The sequence below is a fragment of the Peromyscus leucopus genome, chromosome 4 (assembly GCF_004664715.2).
Source record: "Peromyscus leucopus breed LL Stock chromosome 4, UCI_PerLeu_2.1, whole genome shotgun sequence".
NCBI lineage: Eukaryota > Metazoa > Chordata > Mammalia > Rodentia > Cricetidae > Peromyscus > Peromyscus leucopus.
Window position 1 is genome coordinate 111,825,145 of NC_051066.1, and position 23,758 is coordinate 111,848,902.

The 23,758-nt window shown below is 40.9% G+C and overlaps 1 non-coding gene across 1 annotated transcript; it reads right to left on the bottom strand.

Annotated features, from left to right (window-relative positions):
* Positions 1–10,936: 10,936 nt before the first annotated feature.
* Positions 10,937–11,009, bottom strand: Trnak-cuu. Its single transcript has one exon. It is a non-coding gene; the product is annotated as a tRNA-Lys (tRNA).
* Positions 11,010–23,758: the final 12,749 nt, after the last annotated feature.

Here is a 23,758-nt window from a genome sequence, read left to right on the forward strand (position 1 = left end):
GTTACTTCCCACTGACCCAAGGAGATTGCCTCAAGGCCAGGTAGGCAATAGGTGCCAAACTTCTTTCTTTTGCAAAGTAAGTTTTTATTCTTCCTCAACCAGGTGCTATTCTAAGATTTTCTCCTCAGTAATTACTCTGAGTGAAAGTGCTTTTACTAACCAAATGCTACATGCTCTGACATAGGTTGCTTAGCCACCTAGCATATGTCCCCCTCCCTATCAGAAAGCAGCTACAGCCTGGATGAGCGGGAAAAGTGGGGCCAAAGACAGTTTACTTTGTTGTGACTTATTGACCCCTAACATTCTATCTAGCCATTTCTAGATTATAGTTTGAGCACATAAATTCCCTAGATGATCTTAGCCATTAGTTGACCCTACCAGAGAACTCCCCTTTAGTCACTCCCCTTTTGGATTGTAATTGGAAGCTGACAATTGCTTTATGTGTGAGTCCTTATCACCTCTCTCTGAGACACTGAAAACTTCAAGCCTCACATTGCTTTACCAAAGAATTACTCTGTGGGTATATATACTGGTTCTCTGAGAGCACTGAGAAGAGGATTGATGGAGAAGAACAAAGATGAGGACGAAGATGGAAAGAACTAGGTAGAATAATGAGAGAACAGCAGAAGGGACTGAGAGCAGGAGGGACTGAGAGGAGCTAAGTAAGAGAGCAGAAAAGAAACTGTGCAAATGGAATCGTCATAGAAGAATAAAGTGAATGGACTAAAGAACTCAGTGTGCTTAGATTCATTTAATATCCCTCAGATTAGAATCCTCAGCTGGTTGGTAGACTCTTCCGCGGACCATGGGAGCAAACAATATAGGCTGGACCTAATATTGTTTGCGTTAGTATGGTGAGCATCAAGTGAGCTGCTCAGCCTAAGATGAGCAGGAGACTTGGAGCTACAGAGTAGATGGTACAGGTAGAGTCAGGTTTGACTTGACTCATATCCATTCATTTATCTCTGCATCCTCATTTGATGATTCTCTTCCTACTTCCAACTCACCCTGCCAGTTCCTTTCATCCTGTACTTTAAGTCCTTATTTTCAGGTTTTTTTTTCTTGGATTTAACTTTTCCCAAAACCATATAACTAAGCTAGTACCCCCATTTACTATTTTTACCCTTCTCTTTTCTTTTATCACAATGCTTTTCAGCTAAATAGATGGGACTCCAGACTTAGGGAGGTTTCAGAATAGGAACAATGTCTTATCCATCATTGCACATGGCATGTTAGGAAAGCATTTGCACACCAGGGCTTTCATAAATAGATTTATTTCCTACCTCTCAAGAGGAAGCTGGAGGTGGGCAATTGGTGGCTTTGCGTCATGTGAATTGCTTCATGTGAATAGGCACTTTGGCTCTTCCATCTTACTGATTCAGCATCTGTCACTTATAACTGACAGCATTGCATCACCAGCATCATCATGGGTAAAAGATGGCTGCTGTGCTTCCAGGCATGGTGCTAACACATCAGGAAAAGGAGAAAAGAAGGCATCAGCCAGGCTGTGACTTTCTCTCCATGAAAGCCCAAGTGATTCCAAAAGTTGTGAAGGACAAGTCTGTGTTACATATTTAGGAGTGGTCTTGTAGGCTTCCTTTGCTGTAAGAAAGTCTATTATAGCAAATAAAAGGAGCCTATTTGTATTGTGTTTTGCTCACTTACGTGTTGAATAATCTCTCTCTCTCCTCTCTCTTCCTCTCTCTCTCTCTCTTTCATACACACACACACATACACACACACACACACACACACACACACACACTATGCATTACCATTTAAAAGATACTTTGACTTTTAAGAATCTTTGACTCTGATGTCATGAACACAACACAACAGTAGCATTTATCCCGACGGTCATCTGTGGCTGGTATGTAATGTCCATAGGTTCATGTATTTAACTTCTTAAGAGGAGGAAATGGTCAGTCGTGTAAGTAGGATAAATTATGGAATCCATCTAATGACTCTTAATTGATGGGCTATGTGGAGAGGATGTTCTGAAAAGTTTATTTAGGAAATCTGTTTTAGAATCAAGAAGGAAGTTTATGAAGTTAATATATAATGTGTATTAAATTTTTTGCCCATCCAAACTTTTTAAACTTTATTTTTGAAATTTTCATACAATGTATTTTGATCATATTCTTTCCCCATAGTTTTATGACTAAAAACACTGGGCTTAAGAAAGTGTATTTTATCTGCTCTCCAATAGAGCCTTCCCTACTGGAACCTGTATGCAAGTTACAGGCAGTTGACAAAACAGCATGTCCCTAGTGAAGCTGCTCTTCAAAAAAGTTACACAATGGAATAGATGAGAATGAGTCTTCTTTGCCAGCAAGCCGGTGGTATCGCAGGGCAGGAATCCAGGGAATTCAGTGCATTCAACTTTTGTTTCTGAATTCTGCTATCAGACAAGCTCTTTCTTCTTTCTTGGAGAGAAATGGGTAGGGAAATGGAAACAGCCAGATGTGTTAGTAATTGAAATCCTCTTACATGGAAACATGGCATCAAGGGAGGATGGTCTCCCTCATCTACTACAGAGCACAAGATGAAAGTGCTTTTGAGGACTGGCATGATTCCACAGCAGACCGTGACATTGATGTGCACAAAACTCTGGGTTCCATTCCTGGCACCAGAAAAACAAACAAAGAAAACTATCACTGAAGGTACTTTATTCCTTCCTCATCAGCTATTTTATTAGTTCTTGCTACTAAATTATGCAAGTGTAAGGGGCTTTTATGTCGAGGGATTCTGTGGTAACTAGGATAAAGAATACTGGCCAGGTGTGATGGCACACACCTATAATCCCAGCACTTGGAAGGTGGAGACAGGCAGATTTCTATGAGTTTGAGGCTAGCCTGATCTACAGAGTGAGTTCCAGGACAGCCCGGGGTGTTACACAGAGAAACTTTGTCTCGGAAAAAAAAAAAAGCTGTAGCAGATGAAATATATTTTTCCAAAGAGAATGTGTGCTACAAAGAGTAAATAATCAATGCCGATAAGGTGATGAAAACATTAGTAATAATTCTACTTTGCAAGTTGCCCCAGAAATGGACAGAGAAGATTTATTTTGAGAGAAAAATTGAAAATAGAAACCAGAAACATTAAAGGAAACAAGAAAAAGAAACAATGTGAGAGACTTTTATGAAAGAAGTATTGGCTATGAATTTGGTGCTGACCTCTGATGAGAATAATATGTTTTTCAACCTTTCAAGTGACCCAGTGATTCTGAAGGATTAGAAGAAATCAGGGAATTTTTCTAATACAGAGAAACTTGGTGATGAGAGTGAGGGAGGACATCACAGGAAGCCAGGACAGTAAAAGACAGAAAAGAAAGTGCCATGGACATGATCAGTGTGAATCTTAGGTCTTAAACTAAAGTCTTTCCTGCTGGCATTGATGAAGGTTTTGCAAATTCAGCACAAAACATCATGGTTTTTGAGTGGGATGCATTTTGTTGGCCATACTTCCCAAACTTCAGCACAAATGGCTCTTTTGTGTTACCTGATTGTTTCCTTTTAGCAAAGAAACAATTTGAACATGTCTCCTCACCTATCAGTGTCCCTACAGTCCCAACAATATTTCCAAGGAACTAACAATCTTCTCCAGTTTTCTATTTCCTCTAAGCCAATGGCTCTTGACCTTCTTTCGACCCTTTAATACAATTAAATTAATACATAAAATTTTTATTGCTACTTTGTAACTGTAATGTTGCTACTGTTAGTAATCATAATGTAAAATGATATGCAGGATTTCTGATATGTGACCCCAGTAAAAGAGGTGTTCAACCTCCAAAGGGGTTGTGACCCATAGGTTGAGAAACACTGCTTTATGTGGTGAACAGTAATATATAATTGAGGGGACTTTGTGAGCATCAAGGAGTTACCAAGTCTACAGTGCATAGCATTCACAGAAGGTTCTTACTGTAGCTGTCTCTCTTGCTTTTCTTCTGGCCAATTCTCCAAAATACAGAGATAATAGCCAAAGAGATCCGAGAACTAGTGAAGACCACGACTACCTTATCTTACCACCTTGCCACTGTCACTTCCCCAGAAAGAGTTTCTTCCTGTCTAACTTGTGTTTTTATTGCCTTCTTGTTCTGTCTTCTCATTGGCTCTAAGCCCAGCCACATGACTTCCTCGTCATTGTTTGTCTATACAGACCTCTGTGTCCTTGACCACACAGAGACTCTGCCTGCCATGTGATCGGGATTAAGGGCGTGTGCTACCACCTGATTTATGGCTATGTGACCTCTGCTCTCCAGGCAAACTTTATTTATTAACATACAAATAAAATCACATTTCAGTACAATTAAAATATCACAATTCTCTTCTTCCCCCTTCCTGTATCCAAGCTTTTAATTTCTCCCCAACTTTCTCCCTTCTCTCCTGTCTCTGTTCCAGAGCCTCTCACATCAGGGACCTCTGAGCTCAAACCCTACTCCTTGGAAAGGCATTGTTTCTGCGTGCATTAGAACAAGCTCCTGCCCTTCCCCACCCCATCCCTGGAATTCCCCATAGTGTTCAGCTACAGTGGCTCTTGGAGAGAGAGGATGCCTCATAATGCCTTAAACTGGATGATTTATAAAGTACAGAAATTACTTCCCTGTGTCTTTGAAAGTTGGAAAGTCTAAGATCACTAGCACGTTCCCTGTCTGGTAAGAGCTGGCTTTTGGTTTGCAGATGGAGCTTTGTCACTGACCTTAAAAGATAAACGAAGGCAGGGAGCTCTCAAGATATGGGAACTAGCCTTGTTCTTGAGAGAGGAGCCAGTCACCTTCAAAGGCCTCAACTTGAGGGTGTGTTGCTTGGTTTTGTTGATAACATGTAAATTTCCATTTAGACCATATTAGAAGGACACTCCATTTTTTGGATGTGTGAAGTATAAGATGTTTCTCATTTGTGTCTGTCAGCCTTCTATAAGTACTAGCAAATTTCTGAAACACCAACTTAGAAAGAGAAAAGATGCACTGGCTCATGGTTTCAGAAGGTCTAGTTCATGATTGATTCACCTGCTGCTTCTGGACCTGTAGTGAGGAAGCACGCTGTGGAAAACTCAAACTCCTCATCTCATGGCTGGAAAGGAAAAGAGGGAAGGAAGAAGTCAGAATCCAACTGACCTCCCAGCCATATTTGTAATGGCCTGAGGACCTTCTGGGAGCCCCTGTGCCCACCATCTTCTAATAATGCCATTCTGGAGAACAAACGGGTAACACACGAGCCTCTGATGGATATTTAAGATTCCACGTATGGCAACATCCATGAACAAAAGCTCCACCAAAGTCAGAGCTCTAGTTGTGAAACAAAGAACAAAAAGTCGTTTGGAAAACGTTTCAGCCTAAGAAGATAAAGATGGCCGGCAATTGTATCTGTGTACTAGTAGGTGAGCCAAAGTTGTTTTAGTTACTTCGCCCTTCTCCTTTGGGCTGAGCTTGTTTGTTGTGGCCAATAAGAAAATATGAATGGAAAATGGAAAGGCAGCTAGGGTTTTGTTTCTTAGGTGGTGATTTTCCTTGAGAAATCCTTTTCTTGATGCCAATTGGCCTGTTTCCATTTATTTCTTGATGGTGTTGTTCTCTGTGTAAAGTTAATGGTGTGACATACATTAAAGAAATACAACCCAGCTTTCTGTTCATAGTTTCTAAAACAATCTGCAGGACTGCTGGAACCATTAGAGAGACCCCTTTTAATTTTTTATTTTAATGAGTTTTCTGTTCTATGTAGGGCTTGCTAGATAATTGGTTATGCTATTCTCATTCATAACTGTGAGACTGATACTTGCTCATGTTAATCGGAATCCATTTTTTTCTCTGACATCCCCCCACCACCACCTCTGTTACCATTTCAGATGTATATACACATGTTCTCTGTACGCAACACAACTAAAACTAAAGTTTGCCCAAAGTGCTAAGAAGTCTTCCCCAAACTCCATCTAACTGCCCATGAGAGCCCAAGCTAGCTCTTATGCCTTCAGGAGTCAGTGTCTTTGCTCCCTAGATGTGTACTGTGCAAGTGAAAAATGGATCTCTTGACAAATAGGCCAAGGAATCCTTCACTAAAAATATACAAAACTCACTCTGTGTCTAAACAGGAGACACACAAGACCACTTGGCACTGACAGCAGATGACTAACCATGGCCATCTTCTGAGTAATGAGATGGCTGCTTCTTCACCAACAGCACAATTGGTTCTGTGTTAAACTCCAGCCTCCTAGAGAAGAACTAATTTCAGATAATCCAGCTTCTGGCCAACATCTAACCCAGAGCTGACCTTATTTTCTTATACTCTTTAGAATTATGTGTTCCACACCACTTATATACTGAATCCTAACCTCTGAGCTGATAGTATTAAGAAGCTAAGCCTTCTGGGAGATGATTGGATTCTGAAATTAATTCCTTTATAAAAAGGAGCTCCAGGAAGTTCATTTACTGTCATATGAACACATAACCAGAAGGCACTTGCTATTAGGAATGCCGCCCCCCCCCCACAACACATACTACATCTTCTGGCATGTGTATCTTAGACTACCATGTCTCCACATTGGGAACTATAAATTCTGGTTTGGTTAAGCCATCCAGACTGATATTTTGTTATAGCAGCCCAAACAGATGTCACCCAAGATAAAACAAATCCCATAGGAAGCCCCTTTCAAATCCCTTAAGAAGAGCCTGAAGAACTTGAGAGGGGGAGTTTATGCTTTGCTAAAGCAAAGCAAGTAGACCTCATTTTGTTTGACTCAAGTATGTCCTGGTGGTCATGAGCTTTAGAAGTAGGTTCTGGATAAACGCTTTCTTGATTTTCTTTTTTAAGGCTCAGTGAACTTTGTGAGTATCTTCCTTCCAACCTCTTTCAAGCTCCATAGCATGGTATCATTCTTTCATCATCTTCCTACAGGTCCTAGTCCCTTCTGTCTCCTTCAATACTTCTCCCATTGCAGACTTTTCAGCTACTAGTCTTTTCCAAGTCGAATGCTTTTCATCATCTATACAAATGGTTACACTGGAAGTGTTAGGCAGGGCATGTGTGTGCACACCTTTAATCACAGCAATAGGGAGGCAGAGCTCTATGAGTTAGAGGCCAGTCTGTTCTACAAATTGAGTTCTAGGATAGCCAGGGCTGTTAAACCCTGTCTCAAATAAACAAAAACAAAAAAGAAAAGAAAAGGAACAGAAAAAAAGTAAATGTTAAAGATTGCTAGCTCCAATGTCTATGATGTTCATTTGCCACAGAATGTGTCTATTATTGAAAATGTTAAATACTAAGCGTGCATTAAAAATAGTAGAGTACCATCCCCTCCATACCTAACATCTTATGTCAACAATCTTCAACTCATGTCAAATCTGCATTCATTTGTGTCCCTTGTCTGAAACTTGACAAATTATTTTGAAGCCAGTGCCAGAGAGAGAAGACATTATTTTTATTGTATTACTTTACTCATAAGTGAATCCATCTGTATTTCTAGAACATGAAGAATATTCTCCAATGTATCACATTTAAACCTGGCAAGAGTTAATACATCCAATATGCTAACAGCTTTGACCTTCTCACAGTGTTTCTAACTTTCTTGACGAGTCAAGATCCAAATAAACTGGTCACAATACTCTCTATCTGGGGCCATCTGCATCCCACTTCAAGGCCACACAACTTAATGCTGCCTCAAATATATTTTCAAAAGGGTGAGGGCAACTGGAGAGATGGCTCAATGATTAGTTAAGTACACTGGCTGCTCTTCCAGAGAATTTGGGTTTGATTGCCAGAACCCCACATGGCAGCTCACATGTGTTTGTAACTCCAGTTCCAGGAAATCTGATGCCGTCTTCTGGCATCCTTGGGCACTGTACACATGTAATCCACAGACATACATGCAAGCAAAATGCTTTCATCTTTGTATGCTTATGGCTTAGCAGACTCAGTGGTACTTAGCAGTTACTCAATAGTTAGAATCTAGGCCATTTATCAGCAGGCATCAGGTTCAAATTTAAGAGCCCTTATGTGATGGTGGGTAGTGTAGTTCAGCAGTAGAGCACTTGCTGGCTGGGCACAATGCCCTGTGGTCAATCCTCAGCACTGACATAAACAAGAGTTCCATGTATGTTAACTTAAGTCACGGACTCTCCCTCAGAGTAGCTCTGCAACTTCAGTATTATCATTCTCACTTTACAGGAGAATAAACTAAGGCATAAAGTGGCCACAGAACTAAACATTCCTTCCACTAGAAAGAGAGACAATAATGGATCTCAGGGATCTATTGAATTGTATTGAAAAATATGAATGGGAGCCAGGCATGCTGGTACAAGCCTTAATCCCAACACTTGGAAAGAGGAGGCAGGAGGACCTCTAAGTAGGTCCTGGTCTATATAGTGAGTTCCACTGTACAGCCAACCAGGTCTATATAGTGAGACTCTGTGAGAAGAGGGAGAGGAGAGAAAGACAGAAGATAGAAAGGGGAGGGAGAGGGAGAGAGGGGAGAGTCAGATTAGAGGAGATGTATCTGGAAAAATTCACTGAACCCCAAAGCATATTCTCAATAACAGCAGTGATTTCACCATCAGGACTTGCAGCAGCAGCCTTTAGAAGAGAAGTTCTGGTACAGTTGTGAACTTTCCTGCTAAGAGGTAAAGCTGGAGTGGCAAAGACCATGGCAAAGGTCATCTTCTAAGATGGCTGGAAAAGATTTTTTAAAAGTCCTGATTATAATGGTGAGCTACGACAAGTACTAATCTTCTCTGTGTCTAGATATTTTAATTGTTGAATGCTTATTGGTGTTTATGTCTGTTTTTATTTTTTAATAGAAAATCTTAGATTGCCAGAACTGGAAAAAGAAAGATGAAAACATGGACATCTACAAGCTCACTGAGGATAAGTGAGGCAATCATGATGCTGGGACTTACACAATCAGACAAGGCCTGGCTATCCACCAAGAACTTCCCATCCTCATAGCTGGGTGGTAAATTACACCATCATTTTCAGGGATCATTTGCCATAGAAAAGCAAATTAACCCAGTCATTTTTAAATTATACTTCTGGGGCTTCACAGAGTCACATATCCAGTCTGGTTATGTTCTGGTCTTGAGGGCCTGAGATTGTCTGAGTCATCGGAGATTTGATTCCAATTGCTGCTTGATTTGCAAAGAAGTTCCATGAGTTTTGCAGCCTCTATTGATGGAAACTAGGAATAGGAGAAGGGCTAGTTTTAACTACCTCTTCATTTTCCCATCACTTTGTGTTCTACATGGCAGTGTCAGGGTTCCTTAAACCACATTGACTGTATATATATATATATATATATATATATATATATATATATATATTATTTGGTTTTATTAGCTGAGCTGTATCCATTTTCACAGAATGATAAATGACAAGTTCTGTCATGAGTGAATATTTTATAACATTATTTGATAGCTATTTATTGAAAATACAGTAATTTGATTAATGTTGAATGGCTTTTAAAATTAATGTATGTTTCACATAAAATAGAAACTATTTCTTGACTCTTCAGCTTAGCTAGGCATCCTTTTTTGTATTTTAATAGAAGGCCTTACACTGTTTCTGTATGGTTCTTTTTCTTTTTTTTTTTCCTCTCTCAAGTCATTCACTCACTTTTCTACCTATCCCTTCATTCATTTAATTGTTGGGGGAACATTCACAGAGCACTACTTATACCCTAAACATTCCATTAGAAGATATCAATAAAGTAGGGGGAAGGGAATCCCCTTTTCCACTTCCCAGTGACCCACCTGTGTGGGCCCATACCACCCTCAGGGCCATCAGAGGTTATTGTTTTCTGACGTTGAGGCGGAGCTGTTTTGATTCAGAATTTTCTCATAATCAGAATACTGACTGTCATAGCAGAGGATCAGTAACTGGAAATCTTAACAGATGTAAGCCACAACTGCTTAGTCAAAACACAGCACATATTAGATGTTGCAAAATATTTGATTGCACTGTGACACTCTGAGACTGTTATAAAGTTAACCTTGAATCAGGGAGCAGAGTCAGAGACTAGCTGACCTGAATTAGTCATAGAGATTTTAGAGGATCCTGGATACGATAGAGAGGCACAAAAAGAAAAAGGGAGGGGCTTAGAAAGATTCTTGGGCCTTTTTGATCTGGCAAACGTGGAAAGAGGGTCAGCTGGTCATTCCTCTGCAGCTTTCTTGATCTATCATAGTTTTACCCCAAAATCTGACTCCCAAGTTTTTTTTTTGAAAATAGAACAATTTAGATAAACACTTCAACTAGATGTGCAACAAACAGAGGGAAAAAAAACCTTTAGGATCAGCTATATTTTGTGATTAGCCTTACTTGTTTTAAATAAACCAGAATTGACTTCATCACACACATTTTTACTTATATTAATAGGTGAAAACAGTCCAGTCCAGGGGTTAAGGCTGGTTTTAGAATCAGACCATGTGCTTTCAGAACTAGTGATATTTCAAGTCTGAAACTTTGGACATATTTGTTAACTATAGTGATCTATCTTTTAAAACAGGAGGAGCTTTGAGAATACATTTGCAGTACGTCTGAGAGTGGGAGAGTTCACATGAATTTAGTCCACTGCTTAGAAAGCAGTGTCTGATGAATATTTGCTATGGTTGTATTGGGTATCTGTGTAGTGGGTAGCCATTCCAGCTTGGATCTGGAAGTTCCAACCCCCATTGAGACTCTGGCAACTGTCACGCCTACGAGGCGGGGCGAGGGGAGGCGCCGGGGGACCCGAGAGCTGGATGGGCCAGCGCTCGCTCTGGGCGCTCTCTCGGTGCCGGGACGCTGACCAGTGCAGATTGACTGTGTAGAGCTCCGGAGAACACCGCTGGACTGCATTACACCTTCCCCAGACCCTGCGACCTACCCATTACTTAATTTGTGAGTTACGCCATTAAATAAATATCCTTTTAACTACGTGGAGTGGCCAAAATAATTTCTCCAATATCTGGCGCCCAACGTGGGGCTCAAACCCACGACCCTGAGATTAAGAGTCTCATGCTCTACCGACTGAGCTAGCCGGGCAGATAGGTATAAGATATGATGGTAAATCATTGTATATACTAGTAAACAAACTTAGTAAAATAGCAACCTTAGATAATTTGCACTGTAATTTGTACTGTTATAGATTCTTATATGTTGATACAAATGTAAACTATTTTTATACTCCTGTTTAGGATAATTTGTATATTGATACAAATACAGAACTATATTTGTTATAATGTACATATATTTCTACTCTTATTTGAAACATTTTTATATTGATACAAATGTAAATTTATATCTGTCATACTTTATATATGCTCTACTTCTGTTTAGGATATTCGGTATATTGATATATATTTAATATTATTGTCATATTGCATATCGCACTATATATTCCTACCTCTGTTATAAATATCTTGTGTATTGTCACAATTTTGAAGTCATCGTTCTTCACCATACATTTGCTTATAGACTGTTTACCTTGTTTATGTGAAGCCTTAGTCCTTAGGTTATTTCGATAGATAAGATTTATAGATTTATAGTCGCCTATGCCTGTCATCTCTATAGTTACGTTAGTTAGGTTATCCAGATTTACAGATACATAGGTCAGATGGGCAGGTAATCTTCAAACACTTCATAGACCTGGAGAATATGGCATTTAAATAACTTAGAATTCTGTTGACGTGAGACACAATTGCTCCTGGCTGCACCAATTGATCCCGAGAGAATGTTGGGCTTCTAAGACATTTCCATTTGGAAGTTTGTCTTTTGGCACAAAATGGCCTACTGGGCAAAGAACTGCCCTTGCCTTGATGGCTGACAGTACAAATGCAATGCTCTCCTTTCTGGACAAGCGGGACACAAGGAAAGCGACCACTGTACTCTGCCAAGACAGGGTAAGATGGTCTTTCAGAAATCCTGCTTCTGAAAATGGTCTGTCAGATACTCTAGGCCTGTAGCCAATTTGAATGCACCAACAATGTTGAGAAACATTAGGTGACTGTCCAGGCTGCCAGCTGTCTTGGTCTACTCTTGCAAGATTCCCGAAAGTTGCTTGCATCCATCTACCATTTCTCAGGTACCATTATGTTCCTTCTCAGGTCTTTGATGGGATTGAAGACTAGCAGTTATAGTTACAACTTGGTATATATAATATCTTAGATAGAACATATTAAGTATTAGATTCAGGTTCTTTAGGATAGGACACCTTTGAATGATCTTTATAACATGCTGTTTACCTATGCTCTATACTTCTCTGGATTTTAGTATGTGTTTCTTGCTTGATATTGTTTGCATTGGTTGTAGTTCCATCTTATCTAGGTCATTATCTCTCATTATTTCTGGACAATATTTGATAACCATTCCTTTGTATATAGTCTTGTATTAGTTTAGAACCTTCTTATTTAGACAAAAAGGGGGAGATGTAGTGGGTAGCCATTCCAGCTTGGATCTGGAAGTTCCAACCCCCATTGAGACTCTGGCAACTGTCACGCCTACGAGGCGGGGCGAGGGGAGGCGCCGGGGACCGAGAGCTGGATGGGCCAGCGCTCGCTCTGGGCGCTCTCTCGGTGCCGGGACGCTGACCAGTGCAGATTGACTGTGTAGAGCTCCGGAGAACACCGCTGGACTGCATTACACCTTCCCCAGACCCTGCGACCTACCCATTACTTAATTTGTGAGTTACGCCATTAAATAAATATCCTTTTAACTACGTGGAGTGGCCAAAATAATTTCTCCAATATATCTGCGTCAAGTAAATGCAAGCCATGGATTTCTAGGCCAGGTGATGTATACACGAAGGAGCCACTGGACTTGGGCAGCACCTAAGCCAGAGATAGCAGTCAAAAGATGAGGTATAACCTTCATAAAATAGGCTGAGAGGGCTATCCAATGATGCCTAAATTATCCTGAGGTAATAATTGATGGTGTATAGCATGTTTTCATTACATATTTTATTAGATAAAATCACGGTAGCTCAAGCTGGAAATTGTTTTAGGTCACATTCTTCTGGCATTAGATTTTCTTCCTGAGCTTCATAATCTCTTTGAGAACCATATCAAAATTTTCATATTCTGGGAACAAAATACATGCCCCTAGTGAAATTCCTTCACCAGAAGTAGTGAACTCAGAGCAAGGGAACATTCATTTTTAAGAGTCTATCTTGTAAGCAGATTTAACAAGCATTGTTTACTTAAGTGATATTATAGTATTTAATAGGCTCTTGATTGTAGTATTCCTGAATGATCCTATCTGTTAGGGGGAAAAAGTAGATACAGTAATCATGCAAGCCCTGAACACCGACTAGATATTCTAATATTCTAGATATTCTAATTCTAATATTCTAGATATTCTAAGCCTGGGGCTGTCTATACACAGATAAGGTAAGAGTTTCATGTCTCCCTTGCTTTTTTCACAATATAAAAATCTTGTTTTTATTTAGTAAAATATTGTGCGGTCAGGGAAATGTGCAAGGTTATGGGGGTGGAGGTTCTACAGCACAGCTGGGACCTAATTTGGGGGAGAGTACATGGTAACATTGGTATTGGGGTGCTGGGGCCAAAGGCTGGAAGACTTGAAGTGGAAAGCTCTTTGGTAACTTATCACTTGCCCTTTCAGGACCTGGAAGAAAAGTCTGACCAGGAAGGGGTATGTCTGTCCTGTGAGTTACCTCCAGCAACAGCAGCAGGAACTCTCGGGACAGGCTGTCTTGAGGATCACAGAGGCCAGATTCACAAGCGGTCTCAAAACAGGTTCCACAGAAGATGCCCAGAGTGAATAAAGACACAAACTAAGAGTGTGACCCCTCCTGATGCACTATCTAAAAATGAGAAATGCCAACAGCAGAGGGGGAAGAGTCCAGACTTAGGTTGAGGCAGGAAAAGTAGAGGCAAAAGTCAGTCAGAGTTCCATAATGAAAGCCTGTCTCAAAAACAGATGGGATCAATCCTAGAGGTAGGATATCATACAGGGATGAGGACATTAGGGGCCAGCCAGCCACACAATCAGCAAGCCACGGAGTAAGAGTAAGATTATGGAAGTAAGAGAATGGAAAAAGCCCAGAGTCGAAGGGGAAATGGGATAATTTAAGGAAAGCTGGCTAGAAACTAAGCCAAGCTAAGGCCAGGCATTCATAAGTAATAATAAACCTCTGTGTGTGGATTTATTTGGGAGCTGGATGACAGCGCCGACCCCCCCCCCCCCGCCTGCCCGCCCGCAAAAAAGACAAAAAGAGCAGAAATAAAAAACAACAGCACTTCATGAATGTTTAGTAATGATTGTGAAAGTATTATCAAAGCCCTTCAGATGCAACCTGTGTCTTTCTTTTCTGTGGCAAGAAGATGTGAACAGTGAGAGTGGGTACTCCTTAGCCTGCAATCACTGTTAGAGCTTAAATCTTTCTCTGTGCTAGGTGAGAAACACAGATACTTAAAGAGCTGTGTTTCAGAAGTACAGAAGCTCAGGCTCTTCAACTGAGCAGGCTGTGTGTCCCTTTATCAGGGAAGAATTTTGCTCTAAATTAACACAACCATCTTAAAGGAATGTTATTCCCTTTGATGTCGGTGGTTAAAGACATATTCACTCCCTGAAGCCACATCATCTGACTTTCTTTTTAACTCCTCAATAATTTAAATGTAAAGTGCCAAGCAGTCTAGCTCGTGAATAATACTCACAGAGTCTTACAACATACCCTTGCAATCCTCCAATCTAAAGGACATTTTTGACATTTTGTTTTAATACTAGTACTCAGCTCCATACCTAGAAGAATAACATGTGTAATTTAGTGTCTGTCTATCTAATTCATCAACACAAACAGGAAAAATCTAATAAGGTTTGAGAAAATCATGATCAGTCAGCCGTCAGGGGAGCCCAGAGGCTGAACTCCACTGGAGTTCAGTGAATGCTAAGATTGCCGTTTTGTATTCTTGAATAAATATTAATATCTACTTAAAACTTAGTTTCACTCAATCAGAGACCAACTGTGGCTTGAAAGCATGTTAGAGACACAGAAATGTAAAAAAAAAAAATATGGTAAAGTGAATTTTATAATACATGAATATTGTTAGAGTAGAATGGGTTTTGACGTCAGAGAAGGATATAACCAAACACTGAACCAGGCCTTGGAGTGTTAACTTGGCCACTCTCATTTTCTACGAAGGTCCCCATCACAAAATAACATCTCAGTAGACTGGATCCTGTTACAGCAGTGCTTTGTGGATGAGATTTCTGGCCAGATCTACCTGGCATTATTCGCCCGCCTACCTGACTATAATAGCGTTTCTTTTATTCAACACCCTGGGCAAATTAAACCTTCAGATAAGAGAATCCTTTCCCTTTTACCTGCACTTTTCTTCCTTTCTTAGCCATGTTTCTCTCCTTGAAGATAAATGGCCCACTGGCACCGAGAAGAACGAAAGTTGAGCTCTTTGAATAGTCTGTAATGATTCCTTGTCGCTTAGCATCTTATCAGCTAAACTTTAACATCTTTGCTCTGGCCATGCAAATAGGTATTTTATCACTCTGTGTCTTTACTGTGACTGGCCCATCTCACTGAAATAATTCCTACTCACTTCCTTTATCAAGTCAAGGCACCCTAGGAGCCCCCCAGTACACACTCACAGAAGCAAAGCCAAGGATGGATGTGACTTGAAGGCCAAGAAGCCACTTTCTCCATGTAATGACTCTCAAAATTCCCTGAGATTTCAAAGTCAGAGCAGTAGTCTGATTGGACCGGGACACACAGCTGAAAATAAGCACCAACTGAGAAGGTCCGAGACTTTAGGGTTTTTTGTTGTTGTTGTTGTTGTTGTTGTTGTTTGTTTGTTTGTTTTCTGTAAGATAATCTTGATTTGTGACTTCCTTGGTATTCATTTCAGTTTATCAGAAATAATTTGTTTATCCCCAGTTCTAGGGTCTGTTTTGAATTGTTATAAGATACAGAATAAATGGTATCTAGATAACTAAGCAAATACTCCTCCTCTTCCTTCTTCTCCTCACCCTTCTTTTTCTTCTCCATTTTCATTATTAATTTTGTCATTCAATCTTTTTGTTAATTTGACAGTTTAATACATGCATTTTATGAATTTCAGTCATTTTCGATTCCTATATTCTCTCTCCTCCTCTTCCTTCTCCTGAATCGCTTCTCTCTAACAAGTCCCCTTTCTCATTTCATATCTCTGTGCGTATCCCACTGAGTTTAATTAGGTCACTTACACGGGGATGGGTGTGGATTATTTAACGGAGCATAGAGAATTTATCAGTGGCTGCACCACTGAAGAAAACGGCACACACTCCAAGAAATCATTAGCTGCTAATAGTCTCTTGGAGGTAGGGTAGCATCTCATAAGCCCCGCTCTCATCCATGTGGAGCTGTTGATGGGCTCATTGCAAGTGTTACAGCTCTGAAGACGAAGGTACCCTGACTGTCAGAAGTCAGGAAATACCTACAGCTGTGAGGAGAAAGGCATCCTGACTTGTCGGGAAGTCAGGCTATACCTGAAGCCATGAAGGGGAGGTATCCTGGATACCTACAGCTCTGAAGACGAAGGTACCCTGACTGTCAGAAGTCAGGCAATATCTACAGCTGTGAAGGGAAGGTATCCTGGATAACCACAGCTGTGAGGAGAATGGTATCCTGACTGGTCAGAGGAGAAGTCAGGCTATACGTGAAGCTGGGTTCCCAATGGGGGATGGTCTCCCCACAGGATGTGACAGTCCTGCTCCTCTCCAAGAGAGAATCATTACAACTGAGCTCTGCTCCACTCCCCTAAGGGGGTTTCCCAGCAGAGGTGTCCATTGCTGCTTTGCTCCACACTGCAATGAGAATTTCCCAACAGAGATTCTGCTGTGCTCTGACAAAAGAAGGCCTTCACCCAAAACTCTTTCAAGAAATTTATTTGAGAGGGAGGAATCCAGGAGAGTGACTGCTCTGTCAGGATGGAGAATGCAACTGCCAACTGAATAGGCACAGAGCTTATTTAGGGCTTCTTAGGGGTGGAGTTTTTCTAGGGAGAAGATTTTCAGGATGGAAATTGATTAGATTTCAATGACCTTGATCTTGGATAAGCTCAGATTGACTTGATTTCGTGCTCATGGATTGGTTGGATTTTGTGCTCAGGGATTGTTTGGTTTCATGTTCAGTTGGTCAGGGGCAGATTTGACTCTGGTTTTAGTGCCAAAGTATGTTTCTTTCACTGGCTCTTTTTTAACCTTTTAGCTCTAGTTTCAAGGTCAAGGTGTGTTTCTTTCACTGTCTCTGTTTTCAAGGTCAGGGTGGGTTTCTTTGGCTGGCCCTTTTACCCTGCACTTAACCTTGAGCAGATCTTATACAGATAACCACAGGTACAGTGATTTCAGGGGTACAACACTCATGACATGTTTAAAGACATTATTTTGCGGCACTCTCCCACATCTCTAACCCTTATACTCTTTCTTCAATGTTCCCTGAGCCTTGGCAGGGATGATAAAGAAATCCTGTTTAGGGCCTGGCACTCAACACTTGCTTATTCTTAATACTTTGAGTCTCTGCATTAACTGCTACCATTGCAGAAAGAAGAGTCTCTGATGAAAGCTGAGAGCAGCAATAATCTATGCCTATATCTTAAATTTGTAACTATGGCTATATCTTTTTTTTTCATAACAGAGTCTTATTCTATAGCCACTACATACCTCAAACTCACAATGTGCCTGCCTCAGTCTCCTCAGTGCTTAGATTACAGAGACTGGGCCAACGAGTCCACTTTATTCTACCTTGAGCTATTGTTTTGTAGATTTGGTCACTTTCAAATTTTTCTAGTTATGTTAATCATGAAAATATGTTTTTATGCCTTGGATATGAAATGTCCCCCATAGACTCAGGCATTCAGCACTTGATTTCTAGTTGGTGATGCTATTTTGGCATGTTCTGGAAATTTTAGAAGGTAGGACCTAGCTGGAGAAAGTGAGTCACAGTAAGCATGCCTTTGATAGTAATCCTCATTACCAGTGCCTTCTTCACTCTCTGTTCATGTCTTCCATGAAGGGACAAACTTACTATCCTATGTCCTGCTCAAGCATATAGGACCACACCACCACCACCAGAACTCTCTGAAACCTAGAGACAGAATAAATCTTCACTTTGTGATAGTTTGAATGAGAAGGACCCCATAGGCTCATATATTTGAATGCTTTGTTCCCAGTTGGTGGGCTGTTGGGAAGGACTGGGCAGTGTGGCCTTGTTGGAGGAGGTGTGTCCTATGAGTGGACTTTGAGGTTTCAAAGCCCCCCCAACCCCTCTCTCTCTCTCTCTCTCTCTCTCTCTCTCTCTCTGCCTGCTTCTTGTGGATCAAGATGTAAAGCTCTCAGCTACTGCTCCAGTGCCACATCTGCCTTTGTGCCACCATGCTTCCTGCCTTGATGATCATGGATTTTAACTCTCTGAAACTGTGAGCAAGCTCCCAATTTATATGCTGTCTCTCCACAGCAATAGAACAGTAAGACACTGCTGTGGGATGTTCTGTATGTCCTGTGGGAGCCCTTCTTGGGTTCTTTGTGGCGTTACCCAGCAGGTCCGCATAGAGGATGATTAGGACCATGGGCCTGAGTGCAGGTGTCTGAGATGGTCTGCACTTGGCTGTACTGGGGGATGGTCTGTATGTCAAGTTGCTCTGATTGGTCAATAAATAAAACCTGATTGGTCGTGGCTAGGCAGGATGTATAGGCGGGACTAACAGAGAGGAGATATAAAAGAACAGGAAGGCAAGAGACACTGCAGCCGCCGCCATGATCAGCAGCATGTGAAGATGCCGGTAAGCCACCAGCCACGTGGCAAGGTATAGATTTATGGAAATGGACTAATTTAAGCTATAAGCACAGTTAGCAAGAAGCCTGCCACGGCCATACAGTTTGTAAGCAATATAAGTCTCTGTGTTTACTTAGTTGGGTCTGAGCGGCTGTGGGACTGGCGGGTGACAAAGATTTGTCCTGACTGTGGGCAAGGCGGAAAACTCTAGCTACAGACACCTCCCTTAAGATGTTTATGTTAGTCACCTGTCACAGGACCCAATATCACTAATACATTTGCTGAAAGGACGTCTTTGAGCCAATATTCTCAAATTTTCAAATGCTTAAGAATCTTATGGGAAATGTTAAGAATGTGAATTCTGATTCAGCTGGATTAAGACCCAAGAGTCTACATCTCTAATAAACTTCCAGGTGCTGTTGACACCAATGTTCCATGGATCATATTTTATGAAGAAAAAAAAATAGGTTAAGATGCTCTTTTTGGATGTAAATGGAGGCAGAGTTTTCTGTCCTGTCTGCCTGTTCCCAAATAGCCAACAGCTGCTTCCCAAATTACCACACAGAGGCTTACATTAATTACAAATGCTTGGCTGATGACTCAGGCTTATTACCGACTAGCTCTTACATTTAAATTAACCCATTTCTATTAATATATATTGCCATGTGGCCATGGCTTTACCAGTCCTCTGGCATCTTGCTTCTTGAGCAGCTTGCTCATGTCCGTCTTGACTCCTCCCCTCTTCATCCAAGTCCTCAGGTTTTTATTTATTTATTTTGCCTACCCTTATCCTGCCATGCCATAGGCCAAACAGCTTTAATATTAACCAATGAGAGTAATAAACACTCACAACATACAGAAAGATCATCCCATAGCATTTGGAAAATCTTGACTAAGCACTATGAAAAAACTTTAAATATTTGTAGATTAAAATCATCTTTTGATATGCTCATATGTGCCCATAATCTCAGCATTCAGGAGACTGAAGTATGAGGATCATGAATATAAGGTCAGCTTAGACTCAACCAAACAAGACCCCACTTCAAAACAATGACTTTGTGAAATCCTTGTGATGGCACCATAGTTTACATGTTTATGATGTGGTCATTAGGTGGCATTTATCCACAAATTCAACCTCATAGCCTTCTGTGGCCTGCAGGTAAGTGCCAAACATCTTAAAGCATCTCTTTGAGGGATAACAGTCACTCATTAGTCATCTTCTACAGGCCCACTGCATATCACAATTGTAGCTATGAGTGAAACCATTTGCCAGAACCAAAATTAGCCAGGTACTCTCTGACTCCCAAGGTAAGATGTGTTCCTAATTCTGGAATCAGGAGCCTGTTGTTGAGTTGTCTAGAAACACAATACAAACTAGGGCTGTGTGCACATACAGTTAAGGGTATGCTGCCAGAAGACCTCCAGGAGACTAAGGGAGTAAAACAGGATACAGAACCAGGAGACAAGCAAGGATGTAGTTTCAAGACAACGTCTTACCCCCATAGCCTTAACCTGGTCCTTGGGGTCATGAAGAACCAGTTGCACTGTGCGTTTGTCTAACCTTGGGTCAAAGGATTAGGCATAAGTTTACGACTCCTGTTTATTAGTCAATGACCATAGGTCCAAGGTACAGACAACATGTAGGCATCTCCATGCCAGGTGTCTTCTCTCATCCAAGGGCAATGTTCCAGGGAAAAGCATACCATCAACAACAGCTTTCATTGTAGCTGAATGGACAAGGATACAGGATAGTAAATAGAGTCTAAGCAGGAAAACACTATTGCCTCCTGGGAATATAAAGAGACACATCAGTGTGCATGGATTATTTGAAATGAAGACATCTTTCCCTGGTGAACAAACAACCCCTTTCTCCATACAGGGAACTTAGGAGGAACATAAAATAAAGGTACGCATATGTAGAGCTACCAGGAGAGAAGTCAACTGCTGGCCTGAGGTCAGACAGGAGAAATATGGATGTAGTTAGGACTTGGGCACAAATCTCTAGCTCTTAAATAAGGCTCTAGGTAGGAACTCAGCAAGGAGCAATAAGTGAAAGTCCTAGGCAGCTGAGTAGCCTCTCACCATGGTTTCTGTTCTACAAACCCCTCAAAAGAAAGCTTGGCAGCCTAGGGCTAATCCTATGGGTTTCCCTTTCCTTTTCTGCAGGCTGCACATCCTCCAAGTTTGTACTCTCCCAGGAAATCAAAGAGGCCTTCTGTTCTATCAGATGACAAACATCTCATTTTCTTGGCACCAACTCAACAACAAGCAAATGCCAGACTTCCAGACTTCGTAAATGAACGAATCCAAAACCTAGAAAAAGCCTTGCCAAGGCTAAAGAGGAGGTGGGTGTTTTCACTATCTATTTAGCATTTCAAAGTTAATTACATTTATTTCCCGTATCATCACTTTCTGGTTCTAAAGAAACTTCCATAAAGCAAAGATAAAGTTACCTTTCAATGTTCTCACTAATAGTTTGTCTTGGTGGGGGTGGGGTTCTGCAATCTCTTCTGTACTGAAATTGTGCCATTTTCTTTTATGTGGAAGGTAAGTACTTATGGAAACACACACACACAATATATTCTATTCATCACTTTGAATTAAAATGATTTTTAAAGCAAAAGTGTATTAGCAGGGAGTGAAAGACACTGTCTAGACAGCTTCCTCCAGGCAGAATACATGGTGACTGGCACAGCCGGATGGCTTGCCCTTTGAGCAATGGGCAGTGACCGAGAGCTGGGAACTCTGGGAGCAGGGGGTAGCTGGGGACTGCCCAACTCCTGACAGAGCAGAAGAGCAGGTTCCACAGCACAATGCCTTTACTTGCTCCTCTAGGTGATAGCTGGTACACCGTGCTACAAACAGCCCCTAGATCGCTGCAGCTGAGAGGTGTCTGGAGCATGTTCACTCTTCATTTTTCGATTCAGGTTCAGCAGATGTCAACTGAAGCTCTTTGTCCGGCCTCCAAAACTGCTCACCCACAGTTCTGTTCATACTAGTAAATTCTAACTCCATTTTTTCTGGTCTTACCTTGGTCTTCATCTCATCTTTTCCTCACAGACCATGGTCAATCCATTACCCAATGCTGCTAACGTTACCTTCAAACCGTGAACTTGACCATTCCAGTCACTGACTATGGTTTCAGCATTTGCACCTGAGAATTCATTTGCTAAAGACAACTTTGAGTTAATGTGCTGACAGTATTTGGAGGATGGACCATTGATAGATGAGTATTTCTTTGTGACTCTGCCCTCATGGGTGGCTTACTTTATCCATTAGTGGATTGTTTAGTTATTAGGGGAGTGGTTTTGTTATGAGTGTGTTCTTCTGGAATATTTGTTATATCAACATGTGACATCCTCTGCCATGTCATACCATGAAGAAAGCCTTCACTAAAACTTGGAAATCGCTGATGCCTTGGTATTTCTACATCCAGAAGTGTGAATACATAAACTTTTATGTGGCACATCTTACCCAATCTATTGTATTCAGTCATAGTAACAGAAAGTAAACTAAGTGCTAGGGGATATGATTCAATGTACTGATTGCTTGCTTAGACTATGTGAGGTCTTAGGTAAGATTCTCAGCACTACAAAAAAAAAAAGTAAAATTAAAATAAAGAAAATAGACTAAGATATCACCTTCACTGCTTGGTATGGGCCACAGAAATATATTATAAGAACTCAGCTGGTTATGGCAAAGCCACTACCTGAAGGGACCAAGGAATTCCTTCAGAGAAAGCCAAATTCCAAGAAACTTTTGGTGTTATTTGTCTTGTTATATATCAGCTGTCTTCTGTTATGAAAATCATGTGTGTCTTCATAGTTTTTCCAATTGATTTTTCCGTAAGAATTGCTAACAATGTGGACTGATCACTATTTGGCCATATATATTTGAGGTATTTGGAGAACAACCTCAAGAAAGACTTCCTTCCTCAGGCCCATCCATTTCTTCTCCTTTTAGCATTGGAATCAGATATCTCCCTTAGCCACATTCAAAGACTAACAGGAACAACAGTCTAAACCACCATATAATAAGTCTCCTGAAGTTAAGGCAAATTCCACATGGAGACACTGCCTAGGTCAGGTGGACCATAAGTAATAGCTTCGCACAATTTAGCTCAGATCCTCCTTTTCTTACAACCTTACTAGCTTTACAGCCCTCTAACTCCTTATCTAACCACTTCTAGAAATATTTAGATAAACTTTTGAGCTATGCACAGCCAGAACCCCAGTTTAAGCCTTCCTGTAATTATCATTATTGGTAGCATCTGGCCAGGTCCATCCCCAGATGGAGGAAAGTACCTTATCAGAAAAATACCTCTGTACTCTCTAAGAACAGACTTAAGTGTCCAGACTACCTGTTTGAGAAGGCCTGGCGAATGTGCTAATTAAGCTTAACTTTCTCCTTTCCCAAATCTTACCTCTAGTTCCAGATCTCCCTTTATCACCAGAGGCATCTAGCTGTACACAGGTTGCCTAGTGACCGAGCACACTTTTCCCCCACCCTGCAAAAAAATGGCAGATAGCTTGGACAGATAGGAGCCACAGGAAAAAAGAAGGCAGTTTTATTTTCGCCCACTGACCTAGCGACTTACAGTTTCTTAACATTTTCTTCCAAACAAGTTTGAAATTATAGTTGAGCACATAAGATCCCTCTTCTTGATATTACCCAAATTTAGCCCTTAGTTAATTCATTTCCCCATTAGTCACTTCTCTTTTGGGTTGCAAATGATAATTAACAATTACTGTCCCTCTGTGTGATTCTTATCATCCATCTGCTTGACCCTGGAAACCTGGTTTTTCACTGCCAAGGGATTACTACTTGTAAATGTATATATACTGGGACTCACAGGTCACAGGAGGACGGAAAAGAGGACTTGGAAGAATAAATGATTGAACAAAGAACTCGGTGTACTTAAATTCTTTTCCCGAAAATAATTCTTGCCGTTCATAATTTTCTCTTCTGAGCCCCTGGGAAGTATAATATTAAGGCTGGTCCTTTTAATATT